The sequence below is a fragment of the Protopterus annectens genome, chromosome 12.part0 (genome assembly GCF_019279795.1).
Source record: "Protopterus annectens isolate FY-2018-M chromosome 12.part0, PAN1.0, whole genome shotgun sequence".
NCBI lineage: Eukaryota > Metazoa > Chordata > Ceratodontiformes > Protopteridae > Protopterus > Protopterus annectens.
Window position 1 is genome coordinate 978,386,259 of NC_056746.1, and position 23,201 is coordinate 978,409,459.

Sequence of the window (23,201 nt, forward strand, 5' to 3'; positions counted from 1 at the left end):
TGATGTCAAAAAGAGAAACATTTGAATTCTCCTTTGATAGTGACTTAGCTTTTGGACCTTCAGCTGTAGAGGTTTGTAAATACTTTGATGACAGAGGTAAGCGGATTCAAGGGATCTCTCATATTTTTAGCCCTCCTTCTCCATGTATGCACAAACAGTTACAAAATTCAAAGCTCAAAAGCCTATAAAGATAATGTTGAGACTATCTAAATTCACTTATAGTCATGCATATGTATATAAGACACAAAAATGTCATTAATCAAAATTACCTATAAATTCCAAGTGTTAGCATAAGACATTTGTAAAAAAGTATAGTCCATAAATAGTCCAATGGCACCGATACTCAGACCAGAGCAAAAGCAGGCTCAAAGTCAACATCCGAAGCCAACAACTAGGCCCCATGTATATTATCCCACCAAAGGTAAAGATGAAAAATCGCTCCACAATATTTGCGCTACCAAATATCAACAGCCTTTAAATATGAAAAATAAAATGATAGACCCTTAGATCCATCCAAATTACCAAAAAATATATTATAGTCACTGTAAATGAAATTTGTCCACATATAGATGATTCATAATATGAAAAGTTAAATCCATTCGTTGTTCTCGAAAATTTATAAATTAACCAATGAAAAACATTTGTGCTTGTTTCTGTGTGTATATATTTTGGCAAGTGTTTGCTTATAAAGTTATCACTGAGGAAGGCAAGTGTCTTTGCCAAAACTGGTCTGATTTTATAGGGATTGTGCTTTGCACACTGCCCTGGATGTGTTACCACATTAAATGGTTAATAATTCCAGGCTTTCAGTGCTGGCCATCTTTTTTCTGATTTGATTTGCAGTTTTGTGGCCTTTTGCACTTGCCGTACCTGCAGAGCTTCTTCTCCTACATTCAAGAAGGCCTGGAAGACAGATTTTTTTTTCTCAATGGACAAGAATGTTCCTGTATGCTTTTTCACTTCTTCTACTAATATCCAGAGTTATTCTGAAGATTGAGAAGGACTATCCAAAGTTAATGTGGTGACTATCTTCTGGCCCAGGCAACAGTGGTTCTCCCTTTTTGGAAAAGGTCAGAGGCAATTACCACAATCTTGCATACAGACTGGATCTACTCACACAAGACCATGGGATGTTTTGATTTATCCTGACCCCAAACAACTTTAACTGACTGCTTGGATGATTAAATTGTAAAACTTTTTACGCAACTTTCTTTTGAGGATTTGCAACAGGTATTAAAGGAGGCAAGAAACCGGTTACTATAAAATTATATATTAGTAAATTTAAAAAGGTTTTCTATTTAGTAGCAGGAAAAGAGCCAGCACCCATTCAGGGCTAGTGTTTCTCTGGTTCTACATTATTTGTGTGAGTTACTATCTGCTGGCCTATCTTACTCCACAAACAAAGTTCATTTGCAGTCCAATTTAGCATGTCTGCTCATGGATCTCCCTATTTCAGTACAGTCTCATGTCAAAATGTTTTTGAAATGGGTGTTGCATACAAAGCCTCCTACAAAGCAGGTAGCTCCCCTTTGGATTCTTAATTTTACTTAAGAAAAACTAGGTCCTGCTCCATTTAAATCAGCTCATCAGGCTGGGTTGAGGTTCTTAACATGAAAAATGTTAGTCGTTGCTCTGACCTCTGCAAGAAGAGTATTTGAGTTGCAAGCTGTTATGGTGGATCAACCTTATCTCATTTTCCAGAAGGATAGGGTCTCTAATAACTAATCCTACCTTTATGCCTAAAATAGTATCTGAATTGACTTTGAGCCAAGCAACCCCGCTCTCAAAGCTAAAAATGAAGGAGAAAGCATAATTACCTTAGATGTCCATGGAGAGCTCAGGTACTATCTTAAAAGAATAAAATCTTTCAGAAACTCTGGTCAGTTGTTCATTTCTTATGAAGTTAAGAAAAAAGTACAACCTGTGTCAAAGCAGACTATTTCCAAATGGTTATTCCATGCCATTCCCTTTTGTACCCACCACAACAAATCAACTCCATGCAGGGTCAAGGCTGATTCTACCATGGCCTTGACTTCATCTGTGGCTTTTTGGAAATAGTAGGATTCTAGACATATTCTAGAAGCTGTTACTTGGACTTGGTACTCTCTACATACTTTTGCAAACTAGATTCCTTCTTTGGATCTAGGACAAGTTTTGCTAGAACCATTCTCTATGGGGTCCTGGACCCTTCCACTTCTATCTCCCAGTCAGTCTAAGCTATGGTAATCTCCCTTATAGCTAAAGTTACTGCAAAAGTGATCAAATGATGAACATAGTACAGTTGTGTAAGTAAACTTAAAAAAGGCTCAAGGCAAGGTTCATCAAAGGTACATCCACAGTTTATCCATGAAAAATCAACAAAGAATCAAGACAAGTTTATACAATCAAGGTAAGCACTTTCATCCAAACCAAATGAAAGAACTTCATCAGACAGTTACAAACCATGAAAAGCCGTATAAATAATTCAAACAAAATTACATCACTTCCCCTAATAGCAATTTAAAGACATACTCCCCATTAACACTTAATTTTACCTATTATAATAGTAATGTATATGAAGTTTCACAACCTATCATACGTATTTTAAAATAACAAATACATGTACTAAACACAAAAATTATACTTAAAAAATTTATAAGTATTAAAGTTATCTTTCTAAAGCTTTTAAATGTAAAATACATTTTAAAGAACTTCTGTCAGCTTTTCCCGGTTAGGGGTTGCCACAGCGGATCACCTGTCCACTCATGATTGGCAGTGGAGTTTTACAGTATTGAGGTGCCAGCCCGGCACCCAACCTTCCACAGAAGGCGCACACATTCACACCTAGGGCCAATTTAGTGTGTCCAATCTACCTACAGCATGTCTTTGGGATGTGTGAGGAAACCGGAGGAAACCCACAAGACCACAGGGAGGACATGCAGACTCCATACAGAAGGCACCCCAGCAAAGGATCGAACCGGAGAACCTCTTGCTGTGAGGTGGCAATGCTAACTGCTGCACCACCGTGGCCACCCAAAATACATTTCAAAGAACACTGGTCATTAAGGCCAGGACTGGCAAAAGCATTAACTTTGAGCTGCCAATAAAGCTCCCTATCCTCTAAATGGAGGGGCCAAGGACCTCCTCTGAGATTCTTGGTGACATTGTCAATTATTAAGTAGTTGAAAAAATGCCCAGGGTTATCAGAGACATGTTTGGCCAAAGCATTCGTAGTGTTAGCTTTCCCAGTATTATATTGGTGTTCGTATATTCTCAGTTTAAAGTGTCTCTCTGTTTTCCCAATATAGAACCCTGGGCAACAGTGGCATAAGGCAATGTACACAATACCACAACTTTCACAATTGTATTTACCTCTAATCTGGTATGTTACATTATTAAGAGTAAAGGAATTAGCAACCTTCATAAATTTACAGAGATTGCACCTGTCGCATTTTGTCATTCCCACTTTTAAACGGGTACGCCCTAGTATTATTATCAAACATATTCTTTAGGTTATTCCCTCTTTTAAAAATCAACCCAGGGCTAGCACTAATTTTTTGCTGGATGAAAGGGTCATCCAACAAGATCCTCCAGTTTTTCAGTAGGATGTCTTGTACAGACCCAGCATCCATGGAGAAAGTGGTAATAAATGTAAAGGTATGGTTATTACCAACCTCATCTACCATGCTTCCATTTGGTTCCCCAACAATGACATTAACCTGAGCATTAACTACCAACTAATTCAGGGGTGATTCCATTGTTACTTCCATGGTTTTATTCAGTAAGGGCTTAAACCAATCACAAACTCTTTTTTCATAGACTTCATTTATAATGACATCTATTAGTGCCAGGGGGTAGCATCTCTTCAAAAGCATATTTTTAAGGGTCTCACATTCAGACATGAATTCAGAGGCTAGTGTGGTCATCCTAGCAGCCCGTACATGTTGACCTTTTATTACTGCTTTTTTCTGGTAAAATGGGTGGGAGCTATTAAAGTGTAATAGTGTATTTGAGTATGTGGGTTTTCTGAAGATCATAGCTGTATATCTCCCATTTATAAGATCCTTTGATAATTCAAAATCTATGTAGGGGATAGTGTCAACCCTAAATTCACATGTAAATTTAAGGAATGATGTAAATCCACAAATAGTATTGACAAAGTTTTCCACATCACCTAAGTCACCCCGAAAAATGATGTATATGTCATCCAAAAATTTAGTGTACCAGAAAACTTTGTGTGTGTGTGTGTATATATATATATATATATATATATATATATATATATATATATATATATATATATATATATATATATATATATATATATATATACATATGTGTGTGTATATATATATATATATATATATATATATATATATATATATATATATATATATATATGGGATTCTTAAATAAGAATTTCCCCTCCCAATACGACATTACACAATTAGCAAAGCTACCCCCACAGCCGGAGCCCATAGCAACACCAGTTTGTTGCAAAAAATATTCACCATTAAAAATCAGCATGTTGTTATGTAGAACAATTTCCAACAAATATTCTATAAGATCTACTTCAGATGATAGGGCCCCTTTTAAGCAGAGAAACTCTGACCCAACTGATACCAAGGTCATGGGGGATCACTGTATAAAGATCCTTGACATCAATGGCCAGGAGTTGTAATTGCCCTGAAAGTTTAAACTGTTTAAAGATTTTAAGAAATCCCATGAATCCCTACAAATTTGGGATTCACTACCCAAGAATTTCTTAAGTTTCTGATCCACAAGCTTAGCACATACATACATTATACAGTTCCTACCATCTACTGTGGGTCAGAATGGGGGATTTTGCAAGTCTTTGTGGATCTTGGGAAGCCCAAATATTACTGGTGTAAGGGAGTCAAGATGTTAAGATAATTCAAGGTTCCCATGTCAATACGATTGTCTATAAAAAGTAATTGATTAAAGACCTAATCCTCTGAAAGGCACCATTGAATTCATTTAAGGACATTTTTAAATAGGTGTCAGCATATAACATCTCAAGCATTTTGTTCCTGTAATCAAACTCATTTATAAAAATAAGACCTCCACCTTTGTCAGGTTTTAGAATTCGAATATTTTGTGTTTTCAATAAATCTAAAACATTCCTTTCACTATCAGATATATTAGATGCATATGTTCTTGAAGGTTGTTTACATAATCAACTTCTGATGTCTAATTCACAGAGTTTCTCAAATAATAGTATTGTGGTGTTCAAGGGTGGATTATAAACACTAGAGACATGTAAATCATCATTAATATATGTGTTCTGACCTAAAAGAAATGTAAGATTTAGCTTACATGTAAAAATGTTTAAGTCCAGCAATGTCTTTGCCAAATCCGCCCGTTTACTGGGCACAAATGAAAGTCCCTTTGCTAGTGGTCTTATTACAAATGACTGTGAACGCCTACGGATACATTTAAACTCTAGTGGCAATTTTCGTATATATAATTATACAGAATTTGACCCTCCTCATGAACTCATTGATCTGCTAGCAAAAGGACTTTCATATATTAATAATGATTTACATGTCTCTAGTGTTTATAATCCACCCTTGAACACCACAATACTATTGTTTGAGAAAAGTTGTGAACTAGAGATCAGAAGTTTATTATGTAAATGACCTTCAAGAACATATGTACCTAATATGTCTGATAGTGAAAGGAATGTTTTAGATTTATTGAAAACACAAAATATTCGAATTGTAAAACCTGACAAAGGGGGAGGTCTTATTTTTATGAATGAGTTTGATTACAGGAATAAAATGCTTGAGATGTTACATGCTGACACCTATTTAAAAATTTCCTTAAATGAATTCAATGGTGCCTTTCATAGGATTAGGTCTTTAATCAATGACCTTTTTGTAGACAATGTATTGACATGGGAACCTTGAATTATCTTAACATCTTGACCCCCCTTTCACCAGTAATATTTGGGTTTCCCAAGATCCACAAAGACTTGCGAAATCCCCCATTCCGACCCATAGTAGATGGTAGGAACTGTATAATGTATGGATGTGCTAAGCTTATGGATCAGAAACTTAAGAAATTCCTAGGTAGTGAATTTTAAATTTGTAGGGATTCATGGGATTTGCTAAAATCTTTAAACATTCTAAACTTTCAAGGCAATTACAACTTCCTGACCATCGATGTCAAGGATCTTTATACAGTGATCCCCCATGACCTTGGCATCAATTGGGTCAGGGAGTTTCTCTCCTTAAAAGGGGCCCTATTAACCGAAGTAGATCTTATAGAAAATTTGTTGGAAATTATTCTGCATAATAACATGCTGATTTTTAATGGTGAATATTTTTGGCAACAAACTGGTGTTGCTATGTGCTTCCCCTGTGGGGGTAGCTTTGCTAATTGTGTAATGGCATACTGGGAGGGGGGAATTCTTATTTAAGAATCCCTTATATATAGACAAAGTTTTCTGGTACATTAGATTTTTGGATGACATAGACATCATTTTTCGGGGTGACTTAGGTGATGCGGAAAACTTTGTCAATACTATTTCTGGATTTACATCATTCCTTAAATTTACATTTGAATTTAGGGTTGACAATATCTCCTACCTAGATGTTGAATTATCAAAGGATCTTATAAATGGGAGATAAACAGCTACAATCTTCAGAAAACCCACATACTCCAATACACAATTACACTTTAATAGCTCCCACCCATTTCACCAGAAAAAAGCGGTAATAAAAGGTCAACTTGTACGGGCTGCTAGGATGACCACACTAAACTCTGAATTTATGTCTGAATGTGAGACCCTTAAAAATATGTTTTTGGAGAGATGCTACCGCCTGGCACTAATAGATGTTGAAAATAATACTAGAGCGTACCCATTAAAAGTAGGAATGACAAAATGTGGCAGGTGCAATCTCTGTAAATTTATGATGGTTGCTACTTCCTTTACTCTTAATAATGTAACATACCAGATTAGAGGTAAATACAATTGTGAAAGTTGTGGTACTGTGTACATTGCCTTATGCCAATGTTGCCCAGGGTTATATATTGGCAAAATGAATCTGTATTATAACACTGAAGTCTTAAAACTTTGAATGTTATAATATTGAACCATTTCGATCGAAAGACTATAACATTGAACACTCAGAATAGCGAATTTTTTCCCAGGGAAAAAATTTGCTGTTCCGACAAACATACACACAGCACAAGGACACCAAAATAAATAATCCACACACATACACTTCACAAAACCCTACACTAAACCATACATACACTACTAGCTATCCACTTACCTTAACCCAACCCTAAGGTCCGTAACTACCGCACACTCACCTTACCCGCTCCCTAACCCTAAAGTCCCTATCGCACACTCACCTTACCCACTCTCTAACCCTAAGGTCCCTATCGCACACTCACCTTACCCACTCCCTAACCCTAAGGTCCCTATCGCACACTCACCTTACCCGCTCCCTAACCCTAAGGTCCCTATCGCACACTCACCTTACCCGCTCCCTAACCCTAAGGTCCCTAACTGTCACACACTCACCTTAACCTGATCTGTTCGCACACTTACCTTAACCAGGTCCACAACCTTCGCTCCACAGTCAAGGAAATAGCGAAGCTGCAGAAACGGCCCACCGAATACTTTCCCTAGGAAAGTATCCGATATTCTGCAGCTTCGCTATTTTCAGCGTTTGGTGCATAGGGTTTGATATTATAACATTCAAAGTTTTAAGATTTCGATGTTATAATATAGACCCGGGAAAACAGAGACACACTTTAAGCTGAGAATATACGAACACCAATATAATATTGGGAAAGCTAACACTACGAATGCTTTGGCCAAACATGTCTCTGATGACCCTGGGCATTTTTTCAACTACTTAATAATTGACAATGTCACCAAGAATCTCAGAGGAGGTCCTTGGCCCCTCCATTTAGAGGAGAGGGAGCTTTATTGGCAGCTCAAAGTTAATGCTTTTGCCAGTCCTGGCCTTAATGACCAGTGTTCTTTGAAATGTATTTTATGTTTAAAAGCTTTAGAAAGATAACTTTAATATTTACAAATTTTTTAAGTATAATTTTTGTTTAGTACATGTATTTGTAATTTTAAAATATGAATGATAAGTTGTGAAACTTAATTTTACCTATTATAATAGTAATGTATATGAAGTGTTAAAGGGGAGAATATGCCTTTAAATTGCTATTAGGGGAAGTGATGTCATTTTGTTTGAATTATTTATACTGGCTTTTCAGTATTTGTAACTGTCTGATGAAGTTCTTCCATTGGGTATGGACGAAAGCGCTTACCTTGATCATATAAACTTGTCTTGATTCTTTGTTGATTTTTCGTGGATAAACTGTGGATGTTTTGATGAACCTTGCCTTGAGTCTTTTTTGAGTAGTTATACAATTTGTTTTTTTGCGTAAGTAAACCTAGTGTAACAGTAGATGTTTGAATGATCACTGCTGCAGTAGCTGCTCCTTCTGTCTTTCCACCCACCTTATTTTTGTAAGTTTTACAAACCACCCACCATTACAAGTGGATCCATTTGCCACAGATAATAGAAAGAGAATCTGCAGGCATTTTAAAATATCACTTTGCAAACAGTATCAGAATAGTATAATATTTAATGCATATGTATAACAAATACTGATATCTTTTTTTGTAATGTAATTGCTATTTCTTCTACTAGTAATAATTTCCACCTGACATTTTCTCAAAACATAGATACAGCACTAGTTTATCTACATTCTGTAGATAACTGCAAAAAATATTGTAAGCATTACTCATAATATAACTACAACCCTGCTGTGAAGGAATCTGAACCAGAATTACCATATGTACAATGCAGCACTCTTTTTAAGAGATAATACAAGTCTCTGTACTTGAAAGCAGCACAGAAAACCACTATAGAAACACAGTCAGAGACAAGTGCTTTATCATCTGCTTTGCATATTGTGATGTCCCCACTCTGGGCGAGTAATCAAGGAGCTCAAATCCTCACCACAGACACTGGAGATGGATGTTCACTTTGAACAATAATGGATACAGCCAGTATTTCCATATACATGTATCTGCATCAAGCACATTTTCCCTTAAGAGCACACAAGGAACACACACAGTCCAGGGTCTGGTTTTCCCTGTCTATCTACAGGTCCCCAGTAAGAGTCCCCACTGGCACAGATGTAGAGTTGAGTCCTCAGCTGAGTGTCCAAGCCAAGTCCTCCACCAACCTCTCTGTGAAACCAGTGTTTTGTGTCCCTGCTCCAAGCAGCTGACACACACACTCTTGGAGATTTGATTTTAACACACACACACACACACACACACACACACACACACACACACACACACACACACACACACACACACACACACCTGGGAAAGGCTGGACAGATTTACTCATTATGCCCCCTTCTGCCCTACTATAAGGTAGTTACACCGCCACCAGACATTTTAAAACCAGCTACTATAAAGGCTCTTGCAAAGGTATCCAGTTATATTGAGTGAAATTAATATTAATACAAATGGCAAAGTTGACCAAACAGCAAGGCTTCCAGGAGTGGCCACAGTCACGTACGCTCAAAGGTTAAAATATTCTCTAAAGGATCAGCCATAATGAAAAGTGTAAATATATTTAGTAATAAATAAACATGAAAAAGTTTAAATATATTGAGTAATAAATAATAAAAGAACATGAAAATACTAAATATCTATTTTTCAATAAACACCAGAGCTTCAATAACAGGGCATATTAAAAATAACACAGGTGGACAATTTCACACAGTTACAGAAACACAATACTTAACTAATTTCATTAAATTTTCCTGACTGGTCTAAAGAATTAATAATCCCTGGTTACTTACTAGAGCAAGGCAAGATGAAGTAGGTGAGGGGTCCTTCCTAGTAAGATTCCAAGAACAGAGTGCTCTGAGACTTCAGTCTCCCCTAGTATTAAAAATTATTTTTAGTGATGGATTACAGAATGACATCACATACATCTGGTCATCTGACTTTTGGTTCCCATGCTTCCTCCCTTGGCTAGAAGCTGTCAGGATTTAGCACATATGTGTCAATAATACACATACACAGAGCCTTGCTAAGATCTGCTGCAGCTCCTGGAAGTCATAAAACAATTTCAAACCTCCACCCTTCCAGAGTAGCAATTACTTCACCCCAAAGACAATACAGAAAGCTTCCTAGTACAGACTTTTTGTCTCTGGCTGCAATCAGAACTGTAAGTAATTTAATTTCTTACTATTTTTCAAAGTCAGGTAGATTGAGATTAACCTATTCTCTTCCAGTATCCTCTGTTACAATATATGCATTTCAACAGTTACAATAATACATGTACAGTTCTTCCTCTATCAAGCAGGACACACTGTTGATACATTTTTAACACAATCAACTTTACAAATAACATTTTCAACACAAGCATCTGTACAAATCAGTTTGATATTCAAACATATAATTATTTACTAAATTCCATCTAGCTGTGCTGGCATATGTTACACATCCACTGCCCTACTACTTCTGGCATAGCTGGCAATACTTCACATCATCGCATATACTATGTATGATCATATGTTAATGATTACTAATTCTGTGAAATTGACAACTGACTGCAAAATAAAAGTCCTAATGTTTTACATTCAGGATTCAGAATCACAGTACTAATTGGGCAGCATCTGTAGTTTTGCTAAAAGGACACTGAAACTGTATAACTGAGAAACCTAGTACATCATCATTTTTTTACACACGTACTATTTTGTTTTTCTCTGGTCCTCTCCCTGTACACTGGGTTTATAGAACCTGCGTCAGACTCTACCAGGCTAACCCAGCCCCACACCTGTAGCTGGTTATATCAAGGCACCTGTTACAGCTCATAATGCTGTTGGAAGTGTTTTATGCTCCTCTGTGACATCCTAGAACAGAGGTAAAATGAAGCATGATGGTGTATTGTCCCATCTCTGTGTTGATTCAGCCAATAGCCCTGCCTGCCTCAGCTTGCAGTTAGGTCTTTATCCCTCAATACCTTGGTGCTGGCACATTTTCTGAACATGCATGCTGTTGTATGTGTAATGCATATAACAGCAGATTAGGATATTATATGCCACTTTTGATTAGCAAGATCTTGAGCTGTGATTCAGTTCTCTAATATATGTGCTTTGATATACTTCCCAGCTGAAACACTAGTAACCTCAGCCATACTTTAAATACTTAATGTTAATAGTATTTTTAGCTAGCTTGTCAGAAAGTGCAAACATGTGAAAGGACTGCTTCAAATGTAGATTCCTCTTTACTGCAGAAAGCAGAGAACTATGAGCTGGTTATAGAGTGGGAATAATGTGGCTGCAGGCCTTTGTGTGAGTCAAATGGCAAGCACTGTTTCAATTACTTTTTTTAAATCTGAAATTTCTTTAATAAAATAAACAGATAGAAACCAAATACATCAAAAGTTAATGAAGTAGTAGAGCATTGCAGGTATGAACAGAAAAACAGTAACAACAAAGATAAGATTCCTTTACTAACAGACTTCTAAAACAAATGTGGTGCAGTTGTGTGAGACACATGGAAATACAACAAACCAGTTTTTGACACTAAAATGACCCACTAACAAATGGTATTTATTGGATTCATCAAGTCCTGTTTTGTCATGAGATGTACCCTGAGCAAAATGAAGCTGAATCATAACTACTAAGCAGCATGCATTATGTGCCTTTTCATGAGTCATAAAGTGACTTTTATGACATGATAAGAGCTCTAGTAAATGTGTATTGCCAAACTATGTATGAGTAATGTCCTGTACCTTATAAATTGCATAGTTTCATTTCAGAAGAATAACACTCAGTTCTTTCTTATTGGGTTGTTAGCAAGCAAACAATACCTTCTGAACAAAGTAATGTTCATGATGAAAAGGAGATAATTCTAATAATTTATCTGTTGACAAAATCTGGAGTGTGTCATCCCTGATAACAGAGAACAGTCAGATTGTCTCTTGGCACATATGTGCTGTGGTCTGTTGTATAGCTTGCATTATGACAAGGCTTAGCTGTTTGATATCTAAGCTGACACTGCATTTGCCATTAAGATACTAACAAGCAATGCAGTTACAAAACCCTTCATCATGAGTAGTCGGGTAACCTGCAACAAACTTAGATGCATGAGCCTTCACTCTTAAATCCCTGATAGCAAAAGAAAGTTACATAATTTTAACCTCCTAATATGAAATAAGGTAAGCACAGAGACATCTAATGAGCCAGGCACTATACTATGCACAAGAGGAGGCTATGAGACACAAGATGGCTTAACGGTTTTCTCCATGTGATGCAGTTCCTCTAACATGCGTACACAGATGGTTATTTCTCTTCGTCTTTGAAAAACAAAAGAAAGCCATGAGGTATTTGGTTTTCTGTCAATCTTTTAGTGGAGTACTGCTGTGAGATTCAGTGCATATCTTCCATGCACAGTCAGAGTATGACATATGTTTAGTGGATAACAGTTAATATTATCTGTTTGGTATAAGTTAATTGGTTTACTGTATCTATTAGCAACTGTAAGCTGCAGGTAGACCAAGCTGATTTCTAAACACAAATGGAAAATAACGATATATTTTCTGGAAGATGTGTCTATTCCAAATTTAAAATTCAGTTACGTAAATACTCATTCACTCCAATGGAGCTCAGGAAGTTTGCAGTTTAACTTCCAATGGGCGGAGCCTAAACCTTTTGGCAGAACCAAATTTTTGTCTTTACATTTCAAACAAATGTTCATATCTCTGGAACCAGAGGGATTATGAAAGAAGTATAAATGGCAAACTCTTCAGCACAAACTTTTTATAGTGGTAGTATTCTTTAGGTTCTAGGTCTTAAACCAAATTTTATATGTCACAGTAAACAGTAACTATTACATTTATAATATTTTGTAAACAACTTATAGTATCTCAGCAACCACTCAAGTTACATACATACTATCAAGCAGCATTTTATTCATCTAGCTGAGAGCTTTCATATATACGAGGCTAAGGAGTTCTGTCTATTTTACTAGGTTGTTGAGATATTTAGAAAAATGTGAAAAATTATATCTATATAAATTAATATCATATAAACAACAGTTAATATGTATTTGCCTGCACTAGACAGAGGTCAAATATTAATGCAGTTGAGTTTGCTATTGTGTAAGCTTTAAGATGAAATTTTCTAAAATCTTGTATATAGCATGGTTATGGAATTACTGTTGCAAACATGAACAAACAATATTTGACACCTAGAGGTGTCACTAGGCGTTAACTGCAGATGTGCCTGGAGGTGGCACTTGGATGTAATGAGTTATTTTCAAGAAGAATAGCTACTCCAGTTTTGTATAGCTAAAGTATGTATACATTTAAGATCATATTTACATACTTGGCTTCATTCCATTGAGGGAAAAAGTGGTATGTTTGCAATAAATATGGCTCTCTATATGTTTACTTGTATCATTTACTTCAAGGAACTCTTTACTGATAGTTGTGTATTGAAGAAAAGGCAAGTTCCTCTGCACTTCCTATGTAGGGAGCTCAACCTCAACCCCTTACTTATATATACTAACTCCACAATCACACAACCAGTGGGGGTATGGAGAAAGGAGCTCACCCTCACTTATATATACTAACTCCACAATCACACAACCAGTGGGGGTATGGAGAAAGGAGCTCACCCTCACTTATATATACTAACTAGTGGGGGTATGGAGAAAGGAGCTCACCCTCACTTATATATACTAACTCCACATTCACACAACCAGTGGGGGTATGGAGAAAGACAGTAAAGCAATGCACATAAGTCCCGCACAAAGAGAGATTCCACTGAGCCTAACTAATTCACGCAAAAACTCAGAAAGACAGACTTGCTCAAAAGTCTACACAGAAATCAAACACCAATCCCTACATACCAGAGACACTACCATAAACAGAAAAATGCAATGAAATAAAAAATATCAAAATTCAACCAATAGAAATCCCACTGTACCACAATTACCCCCCCCCCCCCAGAAATGCAAACTTGTTAAAAAGATTACACAGAAGATAAACGTCAACTTAGACAAAACACCGATACTACCATAATCAAGGAAGTAACCTGTAACACAGAACCAAAAATCTTGTCCATAAACCAGAGGACAAAATGAAGAAAGGAACACTTTGACAACATTAAAGAATGCACTTGATAAATAAATATTAAATAGCACACATACAAGCACGTCTTGACCAAGTGTAGGGAAAGCATCAAAATGTCACAGTGTTCTGAAGTAAGGTTCACACAAATAATGGTTGGTGATGGACAGAAGCCCTCAATGTTTTCATTAGTGACTTATTGTCCAGTATTATTAGCTTTTCTATAGTATGTTATCTTTGAAACATGCCCAGTGAATTTACTTTATTCATATGTGCATAGTTATTTATTTGTTGTGGTAAGAAAATGACTGCAATGTATATAATCCAAGCTTAATAGATTGAAAGTAGGAACAAAGTAATAAAAATAAAGACGTATAACAAGATATAGAAATATACAAGAAGCATATTATTTGACAATATGGCATAAGAAAGTTTATATCAATATTTACAAGACAATAAGCAGCACAAAACCATTAGGCAGTTGGTGGATTTAAGAATAAACTTATAAATAGTATTATACAGCATGAGCTGCCATTTAGGATTTATCAGTCAAGACAGAAGTAAAGCTAATATGTGCTTACTATACATACTGCAATCAAAACATTCAAGTAATTATTAAAAGAACATTCTGCATTATATTTACATGATATTGTTAATGAAAGACCTACACAATACAAATGTATTTATGGAAAGAGACTGCCTTCAAAATAATCAATATCACAAGTAAATCAGGAGAGGGAGACATGATTTACAAGAAAAGAGATAAGAAAGGGAAGGACAGACATGGAAAGAAGAAAGGAAATAAAGCAGCTAGAGGGAAGACTATAGGAATGATAAAAGTAATATTTAAAATAAGGGACAGTTTCAGGTAATCCTTAATCTTTTCCATCTCAAAGACAGGTCCTTTAATTAGGTTTAGAAGGAAGTTAATGATTGTCCTCGAGTCCTCAGAAATAAGTATTGAATGCTATAGTACAATTAAGGTAATGGTGAAATTTAACTGTGCAATACAAACAGTGTTGTATATATTATTTTATTTATTTATTTTACATTTGTTGACTGAGTTAGTCCAACTGAGTTAAGTAGCTCTTTTTCAGTGGAGGCCCGAGGAGAAAAGCTCCACAGTTTTACAATTTTAGTGTTAATTTTGCTAAATGTGAGACCTGCCCAGCTTTCTACTTGGGCAAAACTAATGTCCTGTGGGTAAGAGGATAAATAAACACATATATGATGTGGCAAGGATTGTTGAAAATATTGTGTTAAGCAAACATCCATAAACTTGTGAAAAGTTTAAACACTTTTTATTTATGGTTATACAAAATTTTGAAATACCTCTAGGGGAAGAAGGTAGGAATCCCATTTAGACAACTGTGTGAAAATTAGAATTGGGAGGAGGCTTTTGTCTAGGAATTAATGAAAAATAATCATAGCAAGCCATTTCATGTTAAATGGAGCTAGGTTATGACCTCTTTAATTGTTAGATTCTTATTTCATTTATTTTTCATTGTTAAATGTTTTTTTTAAAACAACACTGGTTGTAACTTAAATATTTATGATTTTAGCAATATGTCATGTGTGTGTGATTGTTATAAAGTAATTGATACCTTAGCAGTATTTATTTAAGTAGTATGTATGATGTACTTTAGATTCGAAGGATGTCATTATATGACAAAAGTCCTTGATCTGAAGATTATTGTTAATGAATAAACAGTGTATCACAAGTTTGTTGGGTTATCCATTCTTCTTTCAGTTGATGCTATTGGTTTTATACACCAAAGTTTGTTGTTCCTCTTTTGGTTACTAGTATAGTTTTGGGCATGGATATTTGCTCACCTGAACTTGTGGCTTAATCAGTTCAACCAACGATCAACATAAACAGCTTACAAACAAAGGAATTGTAGCTAGATCTAGAAATGTCATTGCCCCCTTTAGTCAGCCCTCATCCCCCTTTGGCATGTATCTGTCCAGTGGAATGCTCACAGAGATACCTTATTAAAAGGATACAAGGCCTAAACAACATGTCTTACATACACCAACTAAAAGCGTGTCACTATACTTAGTATCCAATAACTGCTAAGAGGTGACTTGTATCTTGCATACAAGGCATCCTCCAAGCCATTACTGATGGATTCACTGCACATCAGCAAGTCAAATGGCATTAGAAATACTTGAACTAGGGATCTACGTCTCTTCTACATCATCAACAGAATGGTTTAGATGGACAGTTATATCTCACAGAGGATAGTGCTACTGTGGAAAAGACTTCTCACCCACATAAAAACAAGTTTCATTCCTGTCCATATTCAAGCACAACTTAAATCTATGGGTGTACAACAGAAAATTTACCCCAGGACTGCCCCTGTACCACATCTGACACAGATATCCTTCAGAAGGGTCTCACAGAAATGGATAACTGGTGCCAGAGCCGTTAAATGCCAAAAATGCATAGTCATACCCTTTGGGAAAAATCAGGGACCTGGGGACCCAGGTTGATAGTAGTCTGTCTAGATCAAGGAGGTCAGTTCCTCACCAAAAGGATAAAGGGTCTCAAAAACTGAAAGAACTCCAGCTATTATCTATTTCCACGCTTGCTCTCAGAGGTGACCTTTTGCCTAACATACATAGGCCATGTCAACCCAGATTTTGATGATATGCTTCACCTCAAAATCTAGATCCCATCAGAGCCACAAGGGCGGGAGACTTAAACATGTGAGGCAGAGCACCGCTGGCCTTGTTCAAGAGAAATCTTGACCAATGGATGAATTACCTCAGTGTCACTGCTCGACAGAGCACAGCAAAAATAATATAGTAGTTCCCCATACTAAAGGGTGGCGCGTAAGCCACAAAACAATGGGCTAGGCTTATAAATGCCCTCGGGCAGATAGCCTAGTATGAACCTATGAACCTATAATGGACAGAAGCAGCTCCTACATGTTTTAACGCATGCATGAGTCTCTTCAAATTATCTATGGTATGATCCCAGTTAGTCTCATTAGGGGTAATATATAATTGTTGACCACAAGATGGGTAAGTCCAGTCTATAACCAAATGGGTTAAGTTATTTTGAGCACAAAAAGGGAAAATGGCTAGCCTTAAAATGCGCCCAAAGGGAAGCTAGCCTAGTGCTTACCTATGAACCTTTGCACATGGAAATTTTAATGGGGAATTTGACTTTACTGATTCATCAACTAACCCAGGTAATCTCAATGTCCAATGGTAATAAGGATCCTGTAGAACTGAATGCATATACTGTTTTTCCAATCTTGTTAAACAGGCTAATTTGGGAACACCAAAATAAGACTGTATGGCCAACAGGTCTGGAAAAACTAAAAAGGAGGTTTCACTTAACCAATGGTTGGCCACTGAATTTATTTTTAGTTTTTGCTGTTCAAACTTACTGATTTTGAAAAAAAAAAAATGAATAAATGTTGAACTCTTCAGGTGGAGCATGGGTATTTTAAGGAATGCGTCCCTTCCAAAATTGTGCCTAAAGATTTAATATTTTGGAACTTTCCTACTGGTGTTCAACCTGATTCTGCATTATATGACCAACTAGTGAGTGCAGTTATTTGATTATTGTGAGCTCAAGTTAATGGATCTTCTTACCAAGGACAATTTAAGAAAAATGGAGGTTTTAATGGAAGAAATTACTGAACTAGATAATTTGTTACATGGAGACTTATTATTTGATTGCCACCGTGTTAAATACAATGACATATTTAACAAAGTTAATAAGAATGCAGAAACCAACAAATCTAGAAAAAAAAAACTTAAACATGGCATTAATGAGTACTCAAAGTCCATCCTAAACCACGGACATTTGTGAAAACTTATAGCACTAAGATGGTGGAGGACAGTTCATCTCATAATGCTGAAACAGAAGAAGCAGACCCCCTAGATTTGGAATCTCCCACTTCAGTATTCTGAGAGGTTGCCCAATCAGAAACAACAATGGAAGAAGAATGGCCACAACCAGGCTCACACTCTGAATCACAACTGGAAGGGGAAAATGTAGTGAGCACCACTGTTGCTTTGAATATAGACCCCATAATCGTATGGATTATTCTAACATGGGTGCTGCTATTACAACTAAAGAAAATAACATTTTTAATTATAATGGCCTTAATACAGAAATTGATGGATATTATTTATTAATTTGCATTGGGGGTTTACCTTTGTACCTAGTTCTAGCCCTTCTTTGGCTGATTGTTTTTTGGAATTATGTTGTTTTACTTGGAAACTCAACTTAAAATATGTAATATTTACAGACAAAGAACATGGTATAAATGGGAAACTTGTACTGAAATGGAAAAGTACATACACTCTCCCATTGTTCATGCTTTAAATGTATTTGAAAAATGACCAAAAGTGATTTATGTTGTTTCTCAACAAGGAATAAGCCATTTAGAAATACCTTATCCCTTGTTGAGGGGCAATTTTTAAACAACATGAGAAAAGATTTGTTCATACGCTGCATGAAACCCAACAAAGGCAGATAAAGTATTAATGAAAAATAGCCCAACAAAGGCAGATATAGTATTAATGAATAATAGCCCAACAAAGGCAGAAATAGTATTAATGCATAATAGCCCAACAAAGGCTCAAAGGCAGATATAGTATTAATGCATAATAGCATGTATATTGACAAAATGTAACCGCTGTTATTCAACAATGATGTTTATAACATTGTATCCCATAATGAGGTGAACATAGCTTACACAAAAATTGATGTGTGTTTAGAAGACTTATTTATACAGAATGATATCCAAAAAAATCAACCAGAATTTTATAGGTGCCAAAACTGGTTATCTCTACATTATTTAGATAGGAAGACCAAGAAATTTTAGGAATTGCATCAGTATTTATTAAAAGATTCTTGGCATTTTTCACAGAGTTAAAAATTAATTATTAGATGAGGACGTTTACCTGGCTACATTGATGTTGCTAACTTATTCACTGTGTTCCCACAGCATATAGGAGTAGAATGGTTTAGAGAGAATACTTGCATGTGACTTTGTGACAAACATAGAATTGCAAGCATTATGTGACTTGAGTTTTATTTTACAAAATAATTGTATTTACTATCATGTGAATATTTTAAGTAGAAAACAGGTATGGCTATGAGAGCAACATGTGCCTCTAGGTTTGCAGTCATGGTATTGGTATATTGGAAAAAGAATTATGTGTTTTCTAGCACTTTTGCTTTATACTGCAAAACCTATTATTGTTTTTTGGATGACACTTGAATTATCTGGAAAGGCTCGGAAGATTTGTTAAACAAGTTTGTGAAATATCTGGGGACCACCATCAAGTTTTAAAAATTGACCTTAAACATAAATCAGAATTAGTTATTTAGATGTACTAATCACAAGGGTTACATTGAATAAGTACTTTAAATAATAGGATAATAGGAGGTTACAAGGCTATTGGCCCTGAGGTCCTTATAAGTATAACCAAGAGTTTATCCCATGTTTAGACAAATCACCACCCTATGCCCCTGTCCAGCAGGGACATAGGTGGAATCCCAGGGGAAAATGTTCCGTTTCCCATCAGGTTATCCAGGTTGCACTTAAAAAGGGGTAAAGAGGTACTCTGCTTGATGTGGAGAGGGGGTCTATTCCATAGATATGGGGAGTCTCTGGGACACAAATCTATCCCGCCAACAAGGCAATTTTTAATGTCACAGACCAGGTTGAGGCTGCACATGCAGGTTACTCGATTGGAACTTGACTTGCGGATATGCAGCAGTCCCATCAAGGTGGGGTCCGAGAAGGCCTTGTATGCCAGACAGAGGTCACCTCTGAAGAGTTTGTATGAAACTGAGTAGAGGGATATGGCATTTAGCCTATCTGTATATGGTAGATGTTTGAGGGCCCTGGATTCTCCTGGTGAGGAACCTCTGTGGTCTCTCCAGCTGCTGCATGTGCTTTGCTATGCACATGCCAAAAGGGGTGTTGTATTCGATAATGGGCCTTATAAGGGAAGAATACAAGGATATTATGACCTCCTTGTCCCTAGATGAGATACCCTTACTTATGAGGTTGGCTATGTAGAAGGCTTTCCATACAATGGAAACAACATGGTGGTCAAAAGTCAAGTTGCTACCAACCTGGGTGCCCAATTCCCTCACGACTGATCGAGTGCTTAGGACATTATTAATGTGATAATTTGTGGGGATGTCACTCTCCCCAAAGGGGATGATGATGCATTTTTTGGTATGCAGCTTGAGGCCATGTTTCTGGCACCAGTCATTTGTCTGAGTGAGACCCTTTTGGAGGATGTCCACATCACTAGGGGAATTGATGACAGAACCCAGCTTGCAGTCATCTGCAAACTTGGTCAGCAATAACCCACTGGTTTTGGCCTGCACCTCAGAAAAGTATATTCCAATTAACAGAGTCAATTATTTATAGAAAGGATACCTTCTCAGATAGTTACCTACATTTTAAAAGTTGCAATGGTGGCTCCGGTGGTGCAGCAGTTAGCAATGTCACTTTATAGCAGGAGGTCCTCCGGTTCAATTCTTGGCTGGGGTGCCTTCTGTATAGAGTCTGCTTGTCCTCTCTGTGGTCACGTGGGTTTCCCCTGGGTCCTCCTGTTTCCTCCCACATTCCAAAGACATACACAGTAGGTGGATTGGACACTCTAAATTGGCCATAGGTGAGAGTGTGTGCTTGAATGAGTGGTGTGAATTATCTACAGTGGCAGAGCTAGCTACCCGATGGTGTAAACCTTGGCTAAAGATAATTGTCACTGCAGAAGTGGCACCTCAACCCCACGTACAAAATGGTTTGAGGATAGATGGATGGATTTAAAAGTTAAAAACAGCAACTGAAGAAACAGTCCTCTGAAGATCTGAAGAAGTTTGAGTTACTATACCAAACAAAAAACGCTTCATGTTCATTGTTATTTAACAAATAAATCTATGGACCAAGAACAGAGGACCATTTCTTCAGTTGCTGCTGTTATTCTTTGTATTTTGGTGGTCGTACTTGTGGATTTACTTGCGTGGATTTAAAAGTTGCCACTCTATGTTTAAAAAAAACTATTTGGTTAAGTGGCAGTTTGTGAGGGTAGTGAGGAGAGTATTGGACCATAACTGTTTTTATGTGAAATGGACTGGGTAAAAAAACATGCCTCCTGAGGGAAACTATCCTCTCAGTTTTTAGTAGTAAATAAGGGGTAGAAAATAGGAGAAAGGAGGGGTATTTTAAGCTCCTATTAGGTGGTATATCTCTGCCCAGAAAAACAGGTGATGACAAGAACTACAGCATAACCATCATAGTTCAATACAGTCCATTTAGTAAAAATGTATGTAAAGTTTTGAAGAACAATTGGCATATGTTAAAGTTGTTCCCATAGATATATATATATATATATATATATATATATATATATATATATATATATAAAATGTTGTGGGTGACACCCCTAGTTTTGTATACAAAAGGGCAAGGAACCTTAAGAATCTGCTGGAAAATGGTACAAAAATAATATGGTGGTTGCACATAAGGGGACAAAAATGTGGTTCTTATGACCAGTGTAAATACATCTTTGAGTCCCCAGAAATAACTAATGAAGGCTAGACTAAAATTAAGGTAACATGGAAATATAACTGTAGAACAAAAGGTACAGTATATATTTCTAAATGTGACAAGTGTCCAGCTTTCTATGTGGCAAAACTGAGTGCGCTCTGCGAAAGAGGATATATACCTGTTACCAAATTCTCATCAAAATACTGAAATCCCTGTCACTAGATACATCTTCTATAAAGTGGTTCCAGATCTACCTTGATAAAAGACAACAGGCCGTACTATGGCACAAGTCTCTCTCAACTCACCTGCCTGTCAACCTTGGTGTCTCTCATGGGTCCATCCTAGGACCTCTAGTTTTTTCCATATTTATTAATGACCTTCACCTTGCCATCCCCCAAGCCACCTGCATAAAATATGCAGATGACTCCACACTGATATGCTCAGCCCCCTCCTCTTCTGAACTTCTCTTACCCAACAAGTATTTAACACAGTAGAGCAATGGTTCACACATAGATGCCTTCTCCTAAACCCCAAAAAGACTAAACGCCTCCTCTTCTCTCCTACTAAGAAGTCCCCCCCTATGGATTTCTCAGTTAACTCTACCAACAAAACTATTATATCCCCAGAACCAACCACCAAACTATTGGGTATCACCATTGACAACAATCTGAACTTTGATATCCATATTAACAATACTATAAAAACTGTCAAAAAACTAGGCTCTCTCTATAGTATAAAATCCTTCCTCTTACCTTCAGCTAAAACCACTATAGCACACACTCATCTAATCTCATCTCTTCTTTATGCCTCACCCATATTTACTAACCTATCTAAAAATAATCTTAGCAAACTGGAAATGTCCTACAATAACATTACCAGATTTGATACAGGCAACCCATTTAGAACCCATCATTGCATTAATTTAAAGCAGTTGGGATGGCTTGAACTACAAAATCTGATTAAATTCCATCAACTATCTATAGCCCACAACACTCTTTACAAACCTATCAAAACTCCTATTCTTTCCACACTCATCACTCCTTTAAAAACCTGAAATCCTTAAGGTCTTCTCAGAGACTTCTAGCACTTATCACTAAACCAAACAAGGCTGGAGACTCCCTTTTTTCTAATATTGTTGGAAAAGCCTGGAATCTCCTCCCCAGTGAACTCTCCTCACTTCCCTCACTATCCTGCTTCAAAAACAAATTGAAAACTCACTGTTTATGCCCCTGTACTAAGCCTGACTAGTTTATGTGTCTCTTAATACTTTGCTCCTCCTACCCCTTCTACTCATTAACTGTACGTCCTTCCTTATTAACCATTATACTATCTACCTCTAGAATATCTTGATTGTACTAGCATGCTATGCTATGCCTGTATTCTGCACTGCTAAATTTACTGTGATAACCTGTAATATGTTTTGTAAATAGGATTATGTTTTGTAAATAGGATTTTTTTTTGTTTTGTTTAATGTTTCCTTATTTGTTATTGTGTTAATTTCATTGTTCTATCTTGGAGCTAATCT